This window comes from Pinus tabuliformis, chromosome 1_1 (genome assembly GCF_031772625.1).
Source record: "Pinus tabuliformis cultivar Carrire ecotype Pingquan chromosome 1_1, CPIR1, whole genome shotgun sequence".
NCBI classification, from domain to species: domain Eukaryota; kingdom Viridiplantae; phylum Streptophyta; class Pinopsida; order Pinales; family Pinaceae; genus Pinus; species Pinus tabuliformis.
The window spans coordinates 266846019-266865658 of NC_142297.1; positions in this window are offsets into that span (position 1 = coordinate 266846019).

Sequence of the window (19640 nt, forward strand, 5' to 3'; positions counted from 1 at the left end):
TGCCACTAGGTTGATCCTCCAGTAGAGTTGGTGAGCTCCAGTATTGTAGCAATAATGCTACAACTCCTGGGGCTTCCTGTCTCTTAATTTTATCAACCCGGTAGTTCGTACAAACTTGGAAGCGACGGTGCTATATGCACAAGTACTAGCTCTTGTCGCAGCTGTCACTTGGTCAGCTGGCACAAGTCCACTAGGGCTCAAGCCAACTTCTATAGGCTCTCATAAGAAGCTTGCTAACTGATGGACGAAAGCTATTCTCAAAGGAAAGCTACTCTACTTGACAAACTGAACTGAAAGCAAATCAAAGCATGTAAACCTAGGAAACCCTAATTTAACTAGTCTAACCTCTACAATGCAAAGAATGTGAATGAAACTTCAACCAAGGCTGCTGTTGCCTCTAATAAGTGCAAATGCATGGATCTAAACTACTTGCATCATGAAAGACATGTTTTTGTATTTTTCCTTTAAGTGTGTGGAATGATTGTGATTTTGTGCTAACTAGGGTTTGGTTGTGCATATGGGATGGAGAAGTAAGGAAAGCGTGGGACAGGTTGGGGAGGCTAGGAGAGGTTCCTAGGGATCCTTAGCATCCATCCACAGAGGTTCCTCACATTCAGAAGCTCGGCAACCGAGTGAGTGGCCTCCTACAGGAAGTCTGCAGGGGATCCTACAGGATACTCTGGTTTCTACAGGATGTCTACAAACGGCTACAGGATGACCTACCGTGAGTGTTTGGCGTGATGGAGGAGTGATGAAATGGTAGGGGGAGATGTGTAAGGTAGGAATGAGGCTGGTGATGGCTGTAGAAGTGGAGGAATGGGGATAGGGAGTGAATGTAGGGAGTAGGTTGGAAGATAGAGGGCTAGGTCAACGAAAGGGCTAGAGAATGGAAGTACGTGAGGAGTGAAAGACTTTGGGAGATGACAAAGCGGAGCAGAGGTCAAAGATGTGTTTGCAGGTGTGATCAATGTGGAGGACGAAGTCATGGAACGAGAGAAAGTAGTTTAGATGAAACAAATGCTTGTGACTGTTACCAAACCGAAAATGCATTAACCTAAACTACCTGTGCTTGTAAATTCAATGAACAACAATCCAAAACACGAAGGAGAATGTGCATGAAGCTGTGGTAAAGGAGTGTGGTGCAGGTGTGAATCATGTGGAAGCATCTAACATAACGTGACTGTGTTTGCAGCAATCATGAAATAAAGAAATGCGTATTTTTGGTGGTTAGTCATGGACTGCACCCCAATCCCAAATGAGATGGCAGTGAGCCTTAACAACCTTTTTGCTGGAGCTCCAATAGATTATATCTATCCTCTGCTAACCTAAGCAACTGGAAACAAATTCACCATAAGTAAATCCTATCTAAACTCATGAAAGAAAACTAATTTAACAACCTGTAATTCAAATTGCATGTGAAAATGAAAACTCAAAGTGCTGAAATGAAATGGAAACAACACTACAGCAGAGGGGATCTATGGCTCTTAGGTTGGGCCCTAACCTGAGAGCTATAGTCTCCTTAGTAATTTAGAATGAGCTCAAATCTGCCTTCTTTATTCATAACTAAAAATCAGATGTCATGCCAAAACTGGCTTACAACTCGAATTACAACATGACTACCAACTAGCTACAAAAATGACTAACTAGCTAATCCCAAAAATGACTAACTAGCTACACAAAATGACTACCCACTAGCTAACCAAAATGAGGCCCCAAGCCTTCTTATTTATACAATTTGAGGACTCAACAATCCTCCTAAAAGTTAGGGGCTTGGCTGCCCAAGACTTGTAGTTAACAACAGTCCAACTTGACTTGCTTGGCTACCCTTGAGCTGATTGATTCGGTGGCCCTTGAACTCCGAGCTGATGGTGGAGAATTCGAGGTAAGGGCCCATAAATGAGGGGGACACCTTCCTACAAATCCTCTAGCTTGTTCTCCCACGAATTTGGCTGCCAAGTGCTCATTAAGACCTTCAAATTTGTCTCTAAGTTGACCAAAAAGGCTACACAAAGCACCCATTAGACTTGTTGGCATAATGACTAACCAAATTCACTCTATTAACACAAATATAATCAAAACATGCAATAAACAAATGAGAATGGTGGATTAAGTCAAATTAGGAGGTTGGATGAGCCCAAATATTTGTCCATTTTTGGGGCTCATCAAGAGTCGCCAAATAGATGATTACAACTAGAAATGTGCCCAGACTTTGTCTATCATCAAAATCTGGAACTGTGTCATTCTCCCAGGGAAGCTGAGCTTTAGTCTCCTCTCCCTGGAAATGGCGCCAATTAATGTTATCACCCCAAGAAACTCTCCTAGGTTGTATCTCAGAGATGCTCGAGAACATTACAAACTCAACATAATGCTGGAAATGGATGAATGGAAGGATTTATGCTTGTTCAAGCCAGATAACCACTCCTACTTTGCTTGACTCCAGACATGCATGAACACCCCCAGACTACAAGGCTTTAGACCACCGATTACTCACAGTTTAAGGATTAGGTAAATATGGAGAATACTGACCACACCAGCAGATGCATAGGACCCTATGATGGCTGACTGTGACCAGTAAAGAAGTCTGAAAATCTATTCCCTAATGCACAGACAGGATGACAACTCTCTGGCACTAAGTAAAAGAAATCTAAACAACACATTCACTGATAAATACAATATTTTAACACAGAGGTAGGATGACAGCTCCTCTAATGCTAAACATCAAGAGTTCGAGAAAACTGCATAACAGGCACAGACTAGAACAGAGTAGAAATGGAAAGTGAGAAATTAACATCAAAAGAAGATTGTATTAGTTGAAAATGCCGACAAGACGCTGCAAGTATCAAAGCAGTTACAGTCTCCAGAAGTTGAACCTTACATCAAAAACAACAACCATCAACCTTGATTACATCTTGCTTCTGGGTATATATAGAGTTTCATTACAAATATATTCTGCTATTCTATGCGTGGATGGGTCATAATTGACCACCAACCACTTTAACTGTGTGATGGAGTCTTTGGTACAATTTGCCTGCTTCAATGAATAAATCTGATTTTCTCAGGTGCTCTGCTGTCCTTCTTGGGCAGGTGGAGTATCGTATGGAGGAAGTTCCATAATTGTTAAATGCGTTGATCTGCTCGAGGCACGTCCTTTTCTCTCTAAAACATAATTCCTGTTGAATGCAGTTGTTGAGGATCTACTGCACTGAGTACTGGATGCTGGCCACCTTCGTCCTTTCTGGAGTATGGAATGGTTATGGACGTGGATAGTCGGGACGGATGGAGGAAGAAAATCGGCCATTAGATCAAACGAATGGACGACAAAGATATCTCGCCAGGAGGTGTCAGAAGGCAGCGGGAGCAGACAAATGTGAGCCGTTGGATCTTGGGTGGACAGATCCAACAGTCACCAAGCAGAAGAGATGTGTGGAGTTTATCAGGCGGGGATGGAGGATGGGTGGTAAGCAGTATTTCCCGCATCGCTTTTGTAGGGTAAATGGTAATCGTACAAGTAAAATAAAATAAAAACCAAATAAAAAATTAAAAATTAAAAAATAAGAAAAATAAAAAAAAGTTACAAAAATAAAATACAACATTAAAAATAAATTAAAAACTTAAAAAAAAATTGCTTAGCCACCCTAAAGCCCAACTGGCCAAGGGGACTGTTAACAGTCAAGTTGTCCCTAAAGCTCCTTAAAGGGATACGACCGAGGTAACCACAAACCAATCTTTGGACTGCAGGTCCTAGCCTACCTGCAATCAGAGAGGGCTCTCTCTTTGTGATTTAGGTTTGTTTTGGGTTGATTTTAGGCTAGTTATGGTGTACAAGGGTTTTGTTTTCATTTTGGTGGGAAGGAGATGTTTTCAAGCAGAATTGGGATGCATAGTGTAAGAAGTTCAAACCATTGGGAATGGAGTCATGGATTAGGGCTTGCTGTTGCGTTTTCTTGGTCACAAGAGGAATATAGAGCAGGATAACTACACATAGGACAATATCAGGCTGGAATAAAGATGGAATGAAGGTCAGCAATGAAAGGCAACTAAGAATCTTTCATTAGCTAACATAGAGGGAAGGTGGATGAAAGTTTATATAGGAGCAGTGAAGAATTCCTAAAAACAGTCATATATGGAAGAAACAGGGTAAATATGATCATTTAAGTATGCATATTCATAACCATTTCTGAGGAAAACATATAGAAATAACGAGAACTGAGCATAAAGTGTAGTCAAGCAAAACCTAAGCTATTCTTTTTTTCTTGCTATTTAGATGGTAACACAATTGTGCATGAACATAATAAAACTGTAAACAAAGGTAGAAAAACGTATTGAGCCATGTAGTAGCACAGGAATTCCACAGTCACTCTTTAACCATGAATAACACAACAGTCATTTCTTCATCCAAAGCATTCCAGCAATCTTTGATTACAGAGCTTCTCAAAAATACAGCATAAGTCCAGCATGAGGACTATCAGCCAACCAACCCTTTACATAATGAATTAGGGTGGTTTATATAGGGAAAATATCTAAAATATTTATTACAGCAGACCTAAAACAGGTCTGAGGGAAATAACTCCTTTAACCTAATCTTGTCCTGCAATTAATGCAAGAAAATATCTTTGAGTTGCACTGGAGGTAGCAGAATCAAAAAGAGTTAATAAGGTGTCCTTTTGGCTCTGTGCTATTCATTTAGCCATAACTGTGCATTGGGTTTTGATCCCCTGCTCTCAAGTGGTTTTGATGTGCATTAACTGTGATTTGAGAGCCTTAGATGGATTCACCGTTTTCTTTGACTTTGCTTTGGGGGTCTTTAATGTTCACCTGCTTTGGTATTGTCGATCTGATACTCTTTGCCGCTTTACTGATACTCTTTTAATTTAATCTGGGCTTCATCTTTCCTCTGATACTCTTTCACAATTGAATCGGGCCATTTTCTCTCCTTGATGTGTTTGAAACTGTCAAATCGCCCCTCTTCAGCTTTTTCAAGGCCAAATGGCTGCTGCAAATGTTTTTCGCGGCCTCTGGAATGATATTGGTGCTGGTCGATTTGAATATGAATACGAATGAAGAAATCCTATCAAACTGCGAATTTTTGGGCCTGCTGGTAGTCGAGCCATGAGAGGGCTTCCATTTTGGTCGATTTTTCTTAGCGATGCACGATCTAAGCGCTAATCGCGCATCGAAAACTGCCTCGGTTTTTCATTCTGGGCATCCTTTACTGCAATTTTCGTGCTTCACGCCCTTTTTCGGCGATGACATCAGCATGATGTCAGCGGTGGATCCCAGTACGGTGGTGATGTGGCAGTACGGTAGGATGACGTGGCAGAGGACACGATGGCGGGGTAGGGATGGAGGTAGATGCGGTGGCAGTTGACACTTAGCAGGGGGGGTTGAGGTAGAAGTGACGTGAGCGGCTGACTTGGTGCTGTCATCAGGGGAGGAGAGATAGAAGGCGGTTTGTGGTTTCATCGGACCGCCTTCTATACGAGAGCGATAATTGTCAGAGCGGCTCCGACGCAATAAAAGGCGAACACCTGTCTGCTGGTACGACGACAAAACCACCAGGCTATCGGAGGATAACCGTCGGATGTCAGGGCGGCTCCGAGATGCATCTGGGCCGTTGCATCTTGGCGGGCAGATCGGAGGGATGACGGAGTGCGGAGCTGGCGGCAAGTTTATGTGCGGGGGCCCGCCCAAATATTAAATTAATATTTATATGGCGGGGGTTTGAAAAACTTTGGGTTTGTGGGTAATGCGGGTTTTACTTAGTTTGTGCGCCGGGGTGAAAAATGAAATGTTATGGGTAAAGGGGTGAGGAAAAAGGTTATTAATTTAACCAAATGTTAAGTTAATCCCAGGGTTAGGATGCAGATAGGTTAATAGTAGCCCCAGGTGGACTATCATTTCCCAAACATATATTGTAGGGCTATAGTGCAAGGGGATGGGAATATGTACATAGGGGAGCTATTTAGTACTTTTAGTAAGGGGAAGGGAAAATAGATAAGGATTTACATAATAATGTTTTGGAAGTTAATATGAATTTTTCGAGGTGAAGTGTAGCGGAGAGGCTAAGTTTGTGAGCTGAAACTTAGAAATAGGAAGTGAATGGACTGTGGAGACATAATTTTCACACAAGAAATGTGGCTTCTTTTCACTGAAGAAAGTCAAAGCCTGACTCAGTATTTTACAAAAATGAATTGATGACAGGACTGGTTGGGAAGATCCCAAGGTCCTCAAGGGGATGTTAGTGAGTGATTTGGGGAATGAGAAGAAGGGGGAGTTAGACATGCTGGGATTGAGCTCCTCTTAAAGGGAAATTGCCTTGTACTTGTGATCTGAAATAGATATAACACTTGAAAACATGAAATGGATCACGTAGCTTGATTCTGCAACCACAAAACTACTTACCCAGCCTACTTACCTAGTATTTTTTCTTCTTTTTGCATGGGTGCACTTGGAGTTGCAGACCCTGATTATTCTCTTTTCTTTTGACTGCCCTCCTATCAAAGTGTGCCCTTATATCCTCCAAGGGCCCAGATTAGGCAGTTGGGCTCTTTTATTTTTCTACCTAACTACTAATCTGCCAAGATTAAACAGTTTGGACATATATTCATTCTCTATATTCTAAAACAAACAATTGAAACCTAGGGAAGCCAAGATTAGGCTGTTTGGCTCTCCTTTAATTGAAAAATTCTTCAAAAATGGAATAACTTCATCAAAATTGGAATACACCAGTGGCATTTAGACTGGCACACTTTCATGGCCTCTTCTTTGGCCTCTTTCTGGAAATATGGAACCTTGCAGCATGAAAAGATGACATATTTGGCATGTAAAAATGTCGATCATGAAAGATGAATACCTGTTGCAACAGGAGGCTAACATGGACGATTCATGACAAAAAATAAATCAAATATTAAAAAAAATATAAAAAAAATTAAAAAAACTAAAAAAAACCATAAACAAAAGTAAAAATTAAAAATTAAAAAAATAAAAAACATTTAAAATATAAAAATTATATTATAAATTTTAAATTTAAAAAAATAAATTAAAAAATAAATAAATAAATTTTAAATTATATAATTAATTTATATTATAAAATTTAAATTATATATAAAAAAATTAATTAATTTTTTTTTTTTTTTAAATTTAAATTTAAAAATAAAAATATAATTAAAATTAAAAATGTTTTAAATATTATAAAAAAAACACTAACAAAACAAAAGAATAGAGATAAAAAATGAAAAAAAAAAAACCAAAAAAACATATAAAAATGTAAAAAAATACCAAAATTAATTTGGAAAAATAAAAAAAAATTGAATAAAAAAACTAAACGGAAAAAAAACAAAAAATAAATAACGGAATATCAATTAAAATAAAATGAAATTTTTTCATATATATATATAGATATATATAATTTAAAGAAAAACCAATTAAACAAAAAAAAAATCTAAAACCATTTTTTTAAGTTAAAAAAACAAATAAAATATAAACCTCATTAGAAAAAAAAATTAAAATAATTACCAACAAAATTAAAAAAAAATTGTAAAAAATCAATTAAATTAAAAAATTAAAAAATATTTAAATTAAATAATATAAATAAACAAAATAAAAATAAAATAAAAATTTAAGAATTATAAACATTAAAAAAAATCAAAACCATTAAAATAAAATAAAAATAAAAATTATATAATATTTAAATTTAAAAAAAAAGTTATAAAAAAAATAAAAATAAAAAAAGCCTTATAAAAGTTAAAAAATTTGAAAACAATTGAAAAAAAAACAAAAACAAAAATTAAAATTAAAAATATTAAAATTAAAAAAAATTTATATTATAAATTTTAAATTATAAACCAAATAAATTAAAATTAAAAATACATAACTCCAGTCACACCTCTTCGCCGCCCCACCCGACGCCCACTTCTCCCCCTCCACTCCTCACCTCGCATCCCACTCCTCCCTCCCCACCTCACCCAAACTCCCATCCCAACCCTGTCACCTCGCCACCTCACCCGACCCCACTCTCCTCCCCCTCCTCTCCTCCCCTCACCATGCACCCCCTCCCTCCTCACTCATCCCACCCCCTCGCCCTCCCTCTCCCTCACCCCCCTCCCCTCCTCCCTCCTCAATCAACCCACCCCCTCGCCCTCCCTATCCCTCACCCCCCTCCCCTCCCCACACGGCCCTCCCCGCCAGTCCAAGACCCCAGCAAGTGACCAAAGGGGCCTCAGGCCTATTCTGGGAATCCCCATGCGAGGAGGGGAGCGAGGGTTGGGTTGCGAACGGGGGGGGGGGAGTCTTAAATTTTTTTTTTATTTTTTTATTTTTTATTTTTGTTATATATAATTTACATTTTATAATATAATTTTTGTTTTTTTTTCTCTTTTTAATTTAAATATGTATTAATTTTAATTTTAATTTTATTTCTATATTTAAATTTATAATATATATATATATATATATATATATATATATATATATATATATATATATATATATATATATATATATATATATATATATATAATTTTAATTTATTTTTCATTGTTTTTATAAATGTTTTTTTTTTAATTTTTAATTTTTAATTTTTTAAAATCAGCATGAGAATCACTAACATTTCAAAAAAAAGTTCATATTTGATACATCAAAAAATTTAAAGTGCCAAAAATATGCTCCAAAACAAAAGGTGTATTCTGGTATCACCATTTTTCAGATCGAGTGATTTTTTGTTACCTCAAAAAAATGGGTACTAGATCATTTTCCTATTTGATTGGTAACTATGTTAGTTCTATATGTATCCAGAAATCTCTGAAACTAATCACGGTGGTCTATTTGAAACTAATTTTAGGACTATTAAAAAACCTTAATTTCTATAGAGCATATAGCCAAAAGTACAATGCCTAAAATTTTGATGAAAAGTATTCAGAGATCTCACCTTCATCTCATCAAAACTGCATAGTACAAATTGTCCTAAAAAATGATAGCAAAAATTCCAAGATGAGTAGTTTGAAGCAAATTTTAGGACCAATCGCAAATGTTCACTTCCATAGAATATATATTTGAAAGTATAGTGAACTAATATTTGAAAATTTTACTTGAAGCTCTCCTCAATATCCCCTCAATATGCTCAAAATTTCGCCATTTGAATCAATCCACCAAAATATCTATAATAAAAATTTCAACATGGTTTGTTCACTCGACAAATTACTTTTTTGCTCTCACACACTTTCCTTCCAATACTTTCTTCCTTTATACGTTATCATAACCATTCATGAAAATCTACGCTATCCTAACAAACTTTCAACATTTGTGCCCTAAGGATGTCTTAGCATAACATCTTAACTATACAGATTCTTCTAATTTAAAATATTACAATTTAAAGAGTCTAATAATGGGAATCAACTCCCTTGGTAAAATTAGAAGACCCTTTTTGGGGTTTGTTTCAATAAGAGTGATCTTTGAGAGAAGATCCTCAACATCAAGTATGTTCGTATTATTTAGGTGTCTGATCTCCTTTGGTTGAGAGGTATTCTCTAATAAACTAGATTCCTATATTTATATGAGGCTTATAATTTTACTTAACTAATTATATAATCAAAGTAGATTCTCTAATTAATTAAGAGAGTTCTCATATCTAAATCATTTATGTATTTATATCTATACGAATTTTCAGATTAAATAAATAATTGAAAGAATGTTTATTGATTTCCAATTAAATTGAAGTCACAGTGCTTATTGGCCATTGAAAATTTGCAGGTATATTCAGATAACATTCACTCAGTAGAGAACATGGTCTTGAGATGCTTGCTCCACTATTTATGGAAGGAAATAATATATATTAGCATCTTGGAGAAAACAGTTCATTATTGTGAAGAACAGGTATGAGCCAACATAAATCTTTTGATGTGGAACGTTTGTTCATGCCATACTTGATAATTCACCCAAAGCGATAAAATATAATTATGCTTGTTCCTTTCAGATAGTAGCCATTTTTGATAAATGCTTTTAAGAGTGAAAAAGCATTAAATCTTTAAAGGTTAGATAAACCGTACTTGGTGGTTTACGCAAAGATACATAGGTATCCTTATCATCTCATGCGTAAATTAGCAATTGTCCCAAAAGGTACAAAGAGAGGCCGATAGGATTATTAAATTGGAATTGTTGAATTTTTCTAGAAGAGTTAATTGGTTTGTGGAAAACCTTGTTTTCTTGGACTGGATCATTGTGCAATTACTTTTCTTTAGATGTTTTGTTTATATCTATATTACAAGGAACACATTGAATGTCTTATTTCATTTTAGAGTAAGTTAATTACCCAAAATCAAGAGGTTAAGTTAATTATCCAAAATCAAGAAACCTCTATAGATGGCCAAGCATATACAAAGCTTGCTAGTGACCAAGGCAATAACCACCATGACTATCCCCTACCAATATATTTCATTGAAAACCATAATTGTATATTGCATTTAGAAAGTCAAAACATAATATTAGAAAACATGTTGATATATTGCTATTAAAAAGTTAATTCCATTAGAAACCATGATATTATTATTATATTTTATAAAGAATAATATACATATATAGAATGATACTACATCTTGAAGGAGTGCAATTCACCAAACCCCACCATCTTGAGGGAGTGCAATTCCCATGCCCATCATGTTTCTCTTCACACCTTCATACACTACCTTCAACAAGGCGTGAAATTTTGCACAACTCAGCCCCCACGCCCACCCGACACCTTGCTTCTCTTGTGCAAAAATAAAATAACTCAAGGTCAATTAAGGTCTTGAAAATTCTGAGTGAGCTACCTTTATTCAGGCGAGTAAGGCCCTCTCTTTGACTAAGCAGAGGTCACAACCAGGACCTTACTTGAGCTCAGGTAAGAGGTGGAGGTCCGGAACCTTCCTCAACCAGAAGGAAGGAATCACAAAATTGAAGGGAAAAAAAATTTGCCAGCGATATGTTGCGAGAATCCATGCAAATTATGAGAATAGTTTGATGTTCATTGAAATTTATTTACATCACAAAGGGTATTAGGAAAACTTTGAATATATAGTTTAATTATTATATATAAAAGACCTGAACATAATTTCAGGAAATAGCATACAGAATCCATCCCTACACAATAAACTACAGAGACTTTAAACAACGTAGTACCACGAAATCAACTTATTCCTTGCACCTGCATATGAGCTTCTACGCACATGCAAAAACACCTATTTGGATTCCTCTGCATTCGCCTTAATGTGATCGGCTGCTGTGGACAAATCCTCGTCTAGAAATATATCCCAATGCCCATCCCATCTGATGAAAAACTTAGTATCCGTGAAACACTGCACCCTGTGCACATCAGGCTTAGGAGTATAGAGATAATCCCCGAGGCCCAACTCGAAGCACTGATTCTTAGTGAGATTCCACACTCTCTTTGATCATGCCCAAAGGTATGGTAATGGGCTGGCTCGATACTTCCAGCCTTGAATTTGACAATGGCAGCAGTAGGCTTTCTTGCACGATGCTCATGGATCCCCCGGGCATGATATCCACATCCTGGAAGTTTCTCGTTTTGCTTAATGAACAGAGAGCGCAGGAGGATTCAGATTGAGACTTGCTGGAAGTGTTTCAATGCACAATAGAACTCAGAGGTGAAAAGTTTCTTAATGAACAAAGAGCACAGGAGGATTCAGATTGAGGCTTGCTGGAAGTGTTTCAATCCACAGCAAAACTCGGAGGTGAAAAGAAGGCAACTTAACTTATATTTGGAAAAAGCAGTCAAAGTGCAGTGCATGCTTGCCAGATGCGATGCGCGGCGAGGGATAATGAATCGAACACTTCAAATCAACGGTTGAAAGCGTCTCACCTAATCGAACGGAGCAAGGTAAAAGGGTAGACGATTGTTGATGCATAAGAAAGCCTATTGGCCTAATTATAATATTGATCTAAATGAATGATAACTGTATTTATTATGTTATATTGACACATTTAGTAGCTAATTCATATTGAGCACTGAAAATGACAGAAAAAATTGTTGAAATTATAATTTAAACTGCAGTGAATAGTTGAACAGCAGCAGCGACTTTACTTCAACAAACCTGCAGATTTTTTCCTGCGATGCGATCTAGTCGCATATCGCATTTTTCCCTTGTCTCATTTTTGTTACCTTTTGTTTTTTGCGATCGCGATCTTGCGATGCGATCAGATCGCAGATCGCATCCTTTAGTGTTTTCTGTTTGTTTGTCCTTGACACGATGTTGCGATACACTCTCAGATCGCACCTTCGCCAAGCTGATCGCCGTTGTCCACTTGTCTTGATCCGTCGCCCCACATTTATTCCCATTCTTTTAAGCCACTGCCATTACCGTCCTTTTCGTCCTTTAATTGTTTTTGTGTTCCCGAAGGAGAAAGATAAGATCCAGCGCTGCGCCATTACTTCTCAACAACCACATTAAAGAGAAGAATGACCGAAAGTGAAAAGAACCAGCCTCGAGTCATCGCAACATTTATCAGCCATGGGTTTCAACACCACCGACTCGAGAAATACAGCAAAAGATCAGATTTTGTTCATCATGAGCAGCAGATAACATCAGAGACCCCATCAGCGAAGTTAACACGGTTGGTGGATAAGTTATGACTCCTTCCCGCACTGTAAAAAAGGAAGAAAATGTAATGCACTATAAAAATGCAGACACAGTAGTGTAAAAATTGAGAGTTTTTTTTTTTTTTTTTCTGCAATGCACAGTAGTGCTGAAACTATAATTTTCTGAGATATTGAAATTAGTTTCTGGAACTGAAGCATTCCTGTTGTAATCCCTCTGAAGAGGAAGACTATTTTGTAACAATTTTTTTTATTAATAAAATCGAATTTCTTTTGTGTTTGAAATTACCAGAAATTTCCATCTTGGTATCAGAGCTGGTCTAGGCACTCAGTGAGTCAAAAAAAGAGTTTGTTTTTTCACTGTAGGAGCTGTAAGAAGCTTATTAAGTAGATTTTCTCCAGCAGAGAAAGCTTTTTGCTTTTTTTTTTTTAATTATAGAGTCAGTATCTCTTCTTTACTTATACAGGTTAAGATGGTAGATGTTGGAACTGGTTTGACAAATTCCCAACTGCCACAGTTTAATGGGAAAAATCACAGTTATTGGTCCATAACAATGAAAGCATTGTTTGCTTCTCAAGGAATATGGGAGCTGGTTGAAACTGGCTATGCTGAACCTGCAGATGCAACATCGTTGGCTGCTTTGATAGTAGCAGAAAGAGACCAGTCGAAGAGAGACATGAAGAAGGATGCCAAAGCCCTCTTTTTTCTCTTCCAATCAGTGCATGAAAGTTTTTTTCCACGGATTGCAGCAACAAAAAAATCCAAGGAGGCATGGGATATTCTCAAAACTGCCTGTCAAGGCATGGAGAAGGTGAAGACTGCAAAGTTGTAGATGTTAAGGAGAGACTTTGAAACACTCAGCATGAAGGAATCTGATATAATAGATTCATTCTTCACTCAGGTTATTGGGTTGATAACCTAGATAAGATCTCATGGTGACATTCTTGAATAAAGAAGGACTGTAGAGAAGATCTTGAGAAGTTTACCCTCAAGGTTTGAAGCTATTGTGGTAGCAATAGAAGAAACAAAGGATCTCTCACAGTTCACAGTAGATGAACTGAGTGCTTCTCTTATGTCTCATGAACACAGACTAAGTAGAGGAACAAATTCCTCTTTTGAGCAAGCATTCAAGACTCAAATGTCTTTTGGCCAAGGAAAAGGTCGAGGCAGAGCAAATAACAGAGGTTGTGGAAGAAGCCAAAGCAAAGGCAGAAATAATCCTACAAGCGCAAGCGGAAGGAGCTGCAATCAGAACCAAGGTGAAGGTTCAAGCAAACAATAAGCTCATGGACAAAGGAATGACAAATCCCAAGTCCAATGTCATTATTGTAAGAAATATGGGCACTACGCCAATGAATGTAGGAAAAAACAAAATGACATGAATAGTAGGAAGAATGCTAATTTTGCAGATAAAGAAGATAAGAATCCAAAGATTGTGCTGTTAACATGTAACATTGCACAAGACAAACAAGAAGATTTATGGTTCTTAGACTCAGGTTGTAGTAATCACATGACTGGAAATATTTCAATGTTTTCCAATCTGGATGAAAATGTGAAACCTGAGGTAACAACAAGAACTGATAGTAAGATATCTATCAACGGTAAGGGCAGAGTCAGTATCCAAGCAAGAAATGGAGAACAGATGATTGTGCCAGAGGTATTTATGTACCTGGTCTAAAATGTAATCTTTTGAGCATTGGATAGCTCATTAACAAAGGTTACAATGTGTTCTTCAAAGATGATATGTGTACAATCAGAGACATACCTCCAAGTAAGAAGATCATTGCACAGGTGCAGATGACCAACAATAGAATGTTTCCTCTCAAACTTAGGGCAGATTTGAAGGAAGGAAGAACTATTGCAGCTGTAACACAAGAAGTCTTTTAGGAACAAGTGAAAGATGAGAATTGGTTGTGGCACTTGAGATTTGGACATCTCAATTTCGGAGGCTTGAATCTATTGCACAGAAAGGGAATGGTAAAGGGATTGCCATTGATCAAGAAACTGGATAGCCTTTGTGAAGGCTGCATCTTGGGCAAGCAACACAAAGAAAGCTTTCCAGCATGAAAGAGTATAAGGGCAAAAGCATCCTTGGAAATTGTTCACTCTGATGTGTGTGGACCGATGCAAATACCATCATTTGCCAGAAATAAATATGTTTTAACTTTCATTGATGATTACACCAGAAAGACATGGGTGTATATGCTGAAACATAAGAGTGAAGTGTTTGAGAAATTCTGCCACTTCAAAACTCTTTTTGAGAAGCAGTGTGGGAATTATATCAAAGTGCTCAGAACAGATAGAGGAGGAGAGTACATCTCCAAAGACTTTTTGCGTTTTTGCAGAGAGAATGGCATACAAAAGCAGTTCACCACGAGGTATACACCTCATCAAAACGGCGTTGCCGAAAGGAAGAATAGGACCATTCTTGACATGGTCAGAAGTATGCTGAAGGAAAAACACTTGCCGCATGACTATTGGGCAGAAGCTGTCATTTGTGCAGTTTACATCTTGAATAGATGCCCAACTAAAGCTGTAATGAACAAAATACCAGAAGAAGCATGGAGTGGTCAAAAGCAAACGGTCACTCACATGAGAGTATTCGGTTTTGTAGCATATGCACATGTACCGGATCAGCTAAGGAAGAAGCTTGACAGTAAGGGGGAGAAGTGTGTCTTTATTGGCTATTCTGATGAGTCAAAAGCATACAAACTCTATAATCCATCCACCAAGAAATTGATAGTAAGAAGAGATGTGCAGTTCATTGAAGATGAAGCTTGGGATGGAAGTTTAGAGAAGACAGTGAATGTGAAGACAATTGTGTCTCACGAAGAAGAAGAGGAAGGGACAACAACAAATAATCCTTCCTTGGTGGCTCCTCCTCCACCACAACAAGTACAACAAACCACACCACAAGATAGAATTAGAACAGCCTTGAGAAGTCAAGGAAGTGCTTCTCCAAGCACATCATAGGGATCAGAAATACCCTCAAGCTCGGATGGAACTCCAAGAACACCAAGAAGACCAAGATTCAGAAATCTGAATGAGATTTATGAACGAGGAGAGGTAAGTAACAATACCGGTCTGAATTCATTATTCACTTTGTATTGTCATGTTGATGACCCTGTTCATTTTGAAGATGCTGTAAATGAAGATAAATGGATTGAAGCAACGAATGAAGAAATTGGTGCAATTGAGAAGAGTAAAACATGGGAGTTAGTAGACCTCCCTGAAGGCAAATATGCCATTGGAGTTAAGTGGATCTATAAGACCAAAAGCAATGTTGAAGGCAAGATTGACAGGCACAAAGCAAGACTTATTGTGAAAGGCTACAAGCAGCAACAAGGCAAAGACTATGATGAAACCTTTGCATCAGTAGCAAGGATGGAAACAGTCAGAACAATGTTGTCTATTGCGGCACAACACAAATGGAATATTTATCAGATGGATGTTAAATCTGCATTCCTGAATGGAGTGTTAAAAGAAGAGGTTTATGTTGAACAACCTCCAGACTATGAAGTTGAAGGCCAAGAGCATAAAGTCTGCAAACTGAGGAAGGATCTTTAGGGGTTGAAGCAAGCTCCAAGAGCATGGTACAGCAGAATAGATGCTTATCTGATTGAGAATGGGTTTGATAAGTGTGATGGTGAACCCACACTCTACATAAAGGAGAATGACGGTAAGATTCTTATTGTTGTTTTATATGTAGATGATTTGATTTTTACTAGCAATGATGCTTCTCTCATTGCTGATTTTAAAGCAGTCATGAAAAGTGAATTTGAAATGACTGACTTGGGCTTCTTAAGATATTTTCTTGGAATTGAAGTAGACCAAAGTGAAAATGGTGTTTTCATTTCTCAAGTTAAATATGTAGAAGCAGTGTTAAAGAGATTTAACATGCAGAACAGCAAGGCAGCTGTGACTCCAACTGTAATGGGGTTGAAATTGACCAAAGAAGACAGCAGCAAGGATTTTGATCCAAAATTGTACAAGAGCATAGTTGGCAGCCTTATGTACTTGACTGCAACTAGGCTGGACATTATGCACGCTGTGAGTTTAATCTCCAGATTTATGGAAAGACTGAAAGAGACTCATTGGCAGGCAGCCAAGAGGATTCTAAGGTATGTGAATGGAATGAAGGGGTTTGGTATTTTATACTCCTCTTCTGAAAGTTTCATGTTGATAAGTTACACTGATAGTGATTGGGCTGAAAGTGTTGATGATAGGAAAAGCACATCGGGATATGTGTTTCATATGGGATCGGGAGCCATCTCATGGGCTTCCAAGAAGCAACCAGTTTTGTCTTTGTCAACAGCAGAGACAGAGTATGTGGCAGCAATAACAGCAGCATGCCAAGCAGTGTGGCTGAGAAGAGTTCTCAGAGATTTGTGTTATGAATAAGAAAAGGGCACAACCATTTACTGTGACAATAGCTCAGCAATAGCATTGTCTAAAACTCTATTTTTCATAAAAGGACAAAGCAAATAGACACCAAATTTCACTTCATACGTGAATTGGTTAATAATGGTGAGATTGTTTTGCAGCACTACAGAACAGAGGATTAGTTAGCTGACATTTTTGACAAAACCATTGGGAAAGAAAAGTTTTGATCATTTCAGGAAATGCCTGGGTATGCAGAAAAACCCAGCAGTTGAAATTAAAGGGGAGTGTTGAAATTATAATTTAAACTGCAGTGAATAGTTAAACAGCAGCAACGACTTTACTTCAACAAACCTGCAGATTTTTTCCTGCGATGCGATCTGGTCGCATATCGCATTTTTCCCTTGTCTCATTTTTGTTACCTTTTGTTTTCTGCGATTGCGATCTTGCGATGCGATCAGATCGTAGATCGCAGATCGTATCCTTCAGTGTTTTCTGTTTGTTTGTCCCTGACGCGATGTTGCGATACAATCTCAGATCGCACCTTCGCCAAGCTGATCACCGCTGTCCACTTGTCTTGATCTGTCGCCCCACATTTATTCCCATTCTTTTAAGGCACTGCCATTACCGTCCTTTTCGTCCTTTAATTGTTTTTGTGTTCTCGAAGGAGAAAGATAAGATCCAGCGCCGCGCCATTACTTCTCAACAACCACATTAAAGAGAAGAATGACCGAAAGTGAAAAGAACCAGCCTCGAGTCGTCGCAACATTTATCAGCCATGGGTTTCAACACCACTGACTCGAGAAATACAACAAAAGATCAGATTTTGTTCATCATGAGCAGTAGAGAACAGCAGAGACCCCATCAGCGAAGTTAACACGGTTGGTGGATAAGTTATGACTCTTTCCCGCACTGTAAAAAAGGCAGAAAATGTAATGCACTATAAAAATGCAGACACAGCAGTGTAAAAATTGAGAGAGTTTTTTTTTTCTGCAACGCACAACAGTGATGAAACTGTAATTTTCTGAGATATTGAAATTAGTTTCTGGAACTGAAGCGTTCTTGTTGTAATCCCTCTGAAGAGGAAGACTATTTTGTAACAATTTTTTTATTAATGAAATTGAATTTCTTTTGTGTTTGAAATTACCAGAAATTTCCATCTAAAACCAGCATTTACCAAACATGCCGTCCATATGAGTAAAGCTGCCGTGATTAATTTGATGATGACTCACGTATCATATATTTCTTGGCTCAGTTGAATGGATATGTTTTCTATGTGACATGAAATACTGATTTACGCATTTTCACCTTTGCACTTAGCATTTGTGGCCAATTTTATGATAATTCATTTTCAATGTCTTTGGAGCTTAATTCAATGGATTAGTTGGAAGAGGAAGGAAACAAATTACTTACGTTACAACTGCAATTAAAATTAATGGAAAAGAAATTCGCAACAACGATTTTGGATTATTTATAACAAACAAAGTGGACTTAAAAACGTATGTCAGTACGTTATGTTTCGTAGCACAGCATAAACACGAACCTATGCATATTTACACGAATATACAACCATATCCAAAGATATTTTCTCAGTTCAAATTTGGATAATTTCTAAGTTCAACAATAAGAGGATTAAAGTTTATTTTTCCTTTTTCTTATTATTTATCAAAATTATTAAAAAAAATCTGTTTTGAAATTCAATGTTGATTAAGTACATGTGATCCAAATCTTTTTAAATAATAATTAATATATAAGTTTTAAATCATGTTAAGATAATTATATTAGAATATGTGATTAAAATGTAAGATGAATGCATATTAATATGATTTTATCAGTCATATTGTGATTTTGTTAGATGGTGGTGAAGGTGTGTAAAGAAGATTATTAGATCATGCTAGATTATGATTGACTATTGTTACTTATTTATTAATGTGATTGTGTTAGATGGTGGTGAAGGTGTGCAAAGAGAATTATTAGATCATGCTAGATTATGATTGACTATAGCTACTTCTGTTAAAGTTATGGTTAAAGATTATTGTTTTAACATATAGATTATTATGGATGGCCATGGTTTTCTACAACTAACTATAATCGATTATAACATTTTGAGATTGACTATGGTTATCTATGTTGACTATGAAATGAACATTCTTTGACCAATTTCACAATGGTTAAAAATAATTTTCTATAATAGCTTATGGTTGTCCTTGTTGGCAATAGATGACTATGGTTGCCCATGTTTAACCATGACAACCTTGGTTAAGCGTGCTTGACAATTCTAATCATGGTTGAGAATGGATTGACCATGGCTTTCTAGGGTTGACTGTGGTTGATCAAAGATGACCATGGTCATTGTTTACCATCTTTGACTATAACTGGCCATGTATGACTATTAAAAACTAAATTTCACTATGGTCAACTATGGTTGATGATGCTAACCATAGTTATCTACGAGCTAGATAATTGACTAACCATAAGAAATCATAGTAAAACATGTTAACCATGGTTGACTATGGTCGATCACATTATCCAAGCTTAATAAATGATGAATATGGTGACTATGGTTGATCGAAGATGACCATGCTTGCTCAAGCTTGATTGAGGTTGAAAATATTGACCATGGTTGAGTATATGATGACTATGGCTAATAATAGATGACCATGCTTATTCATG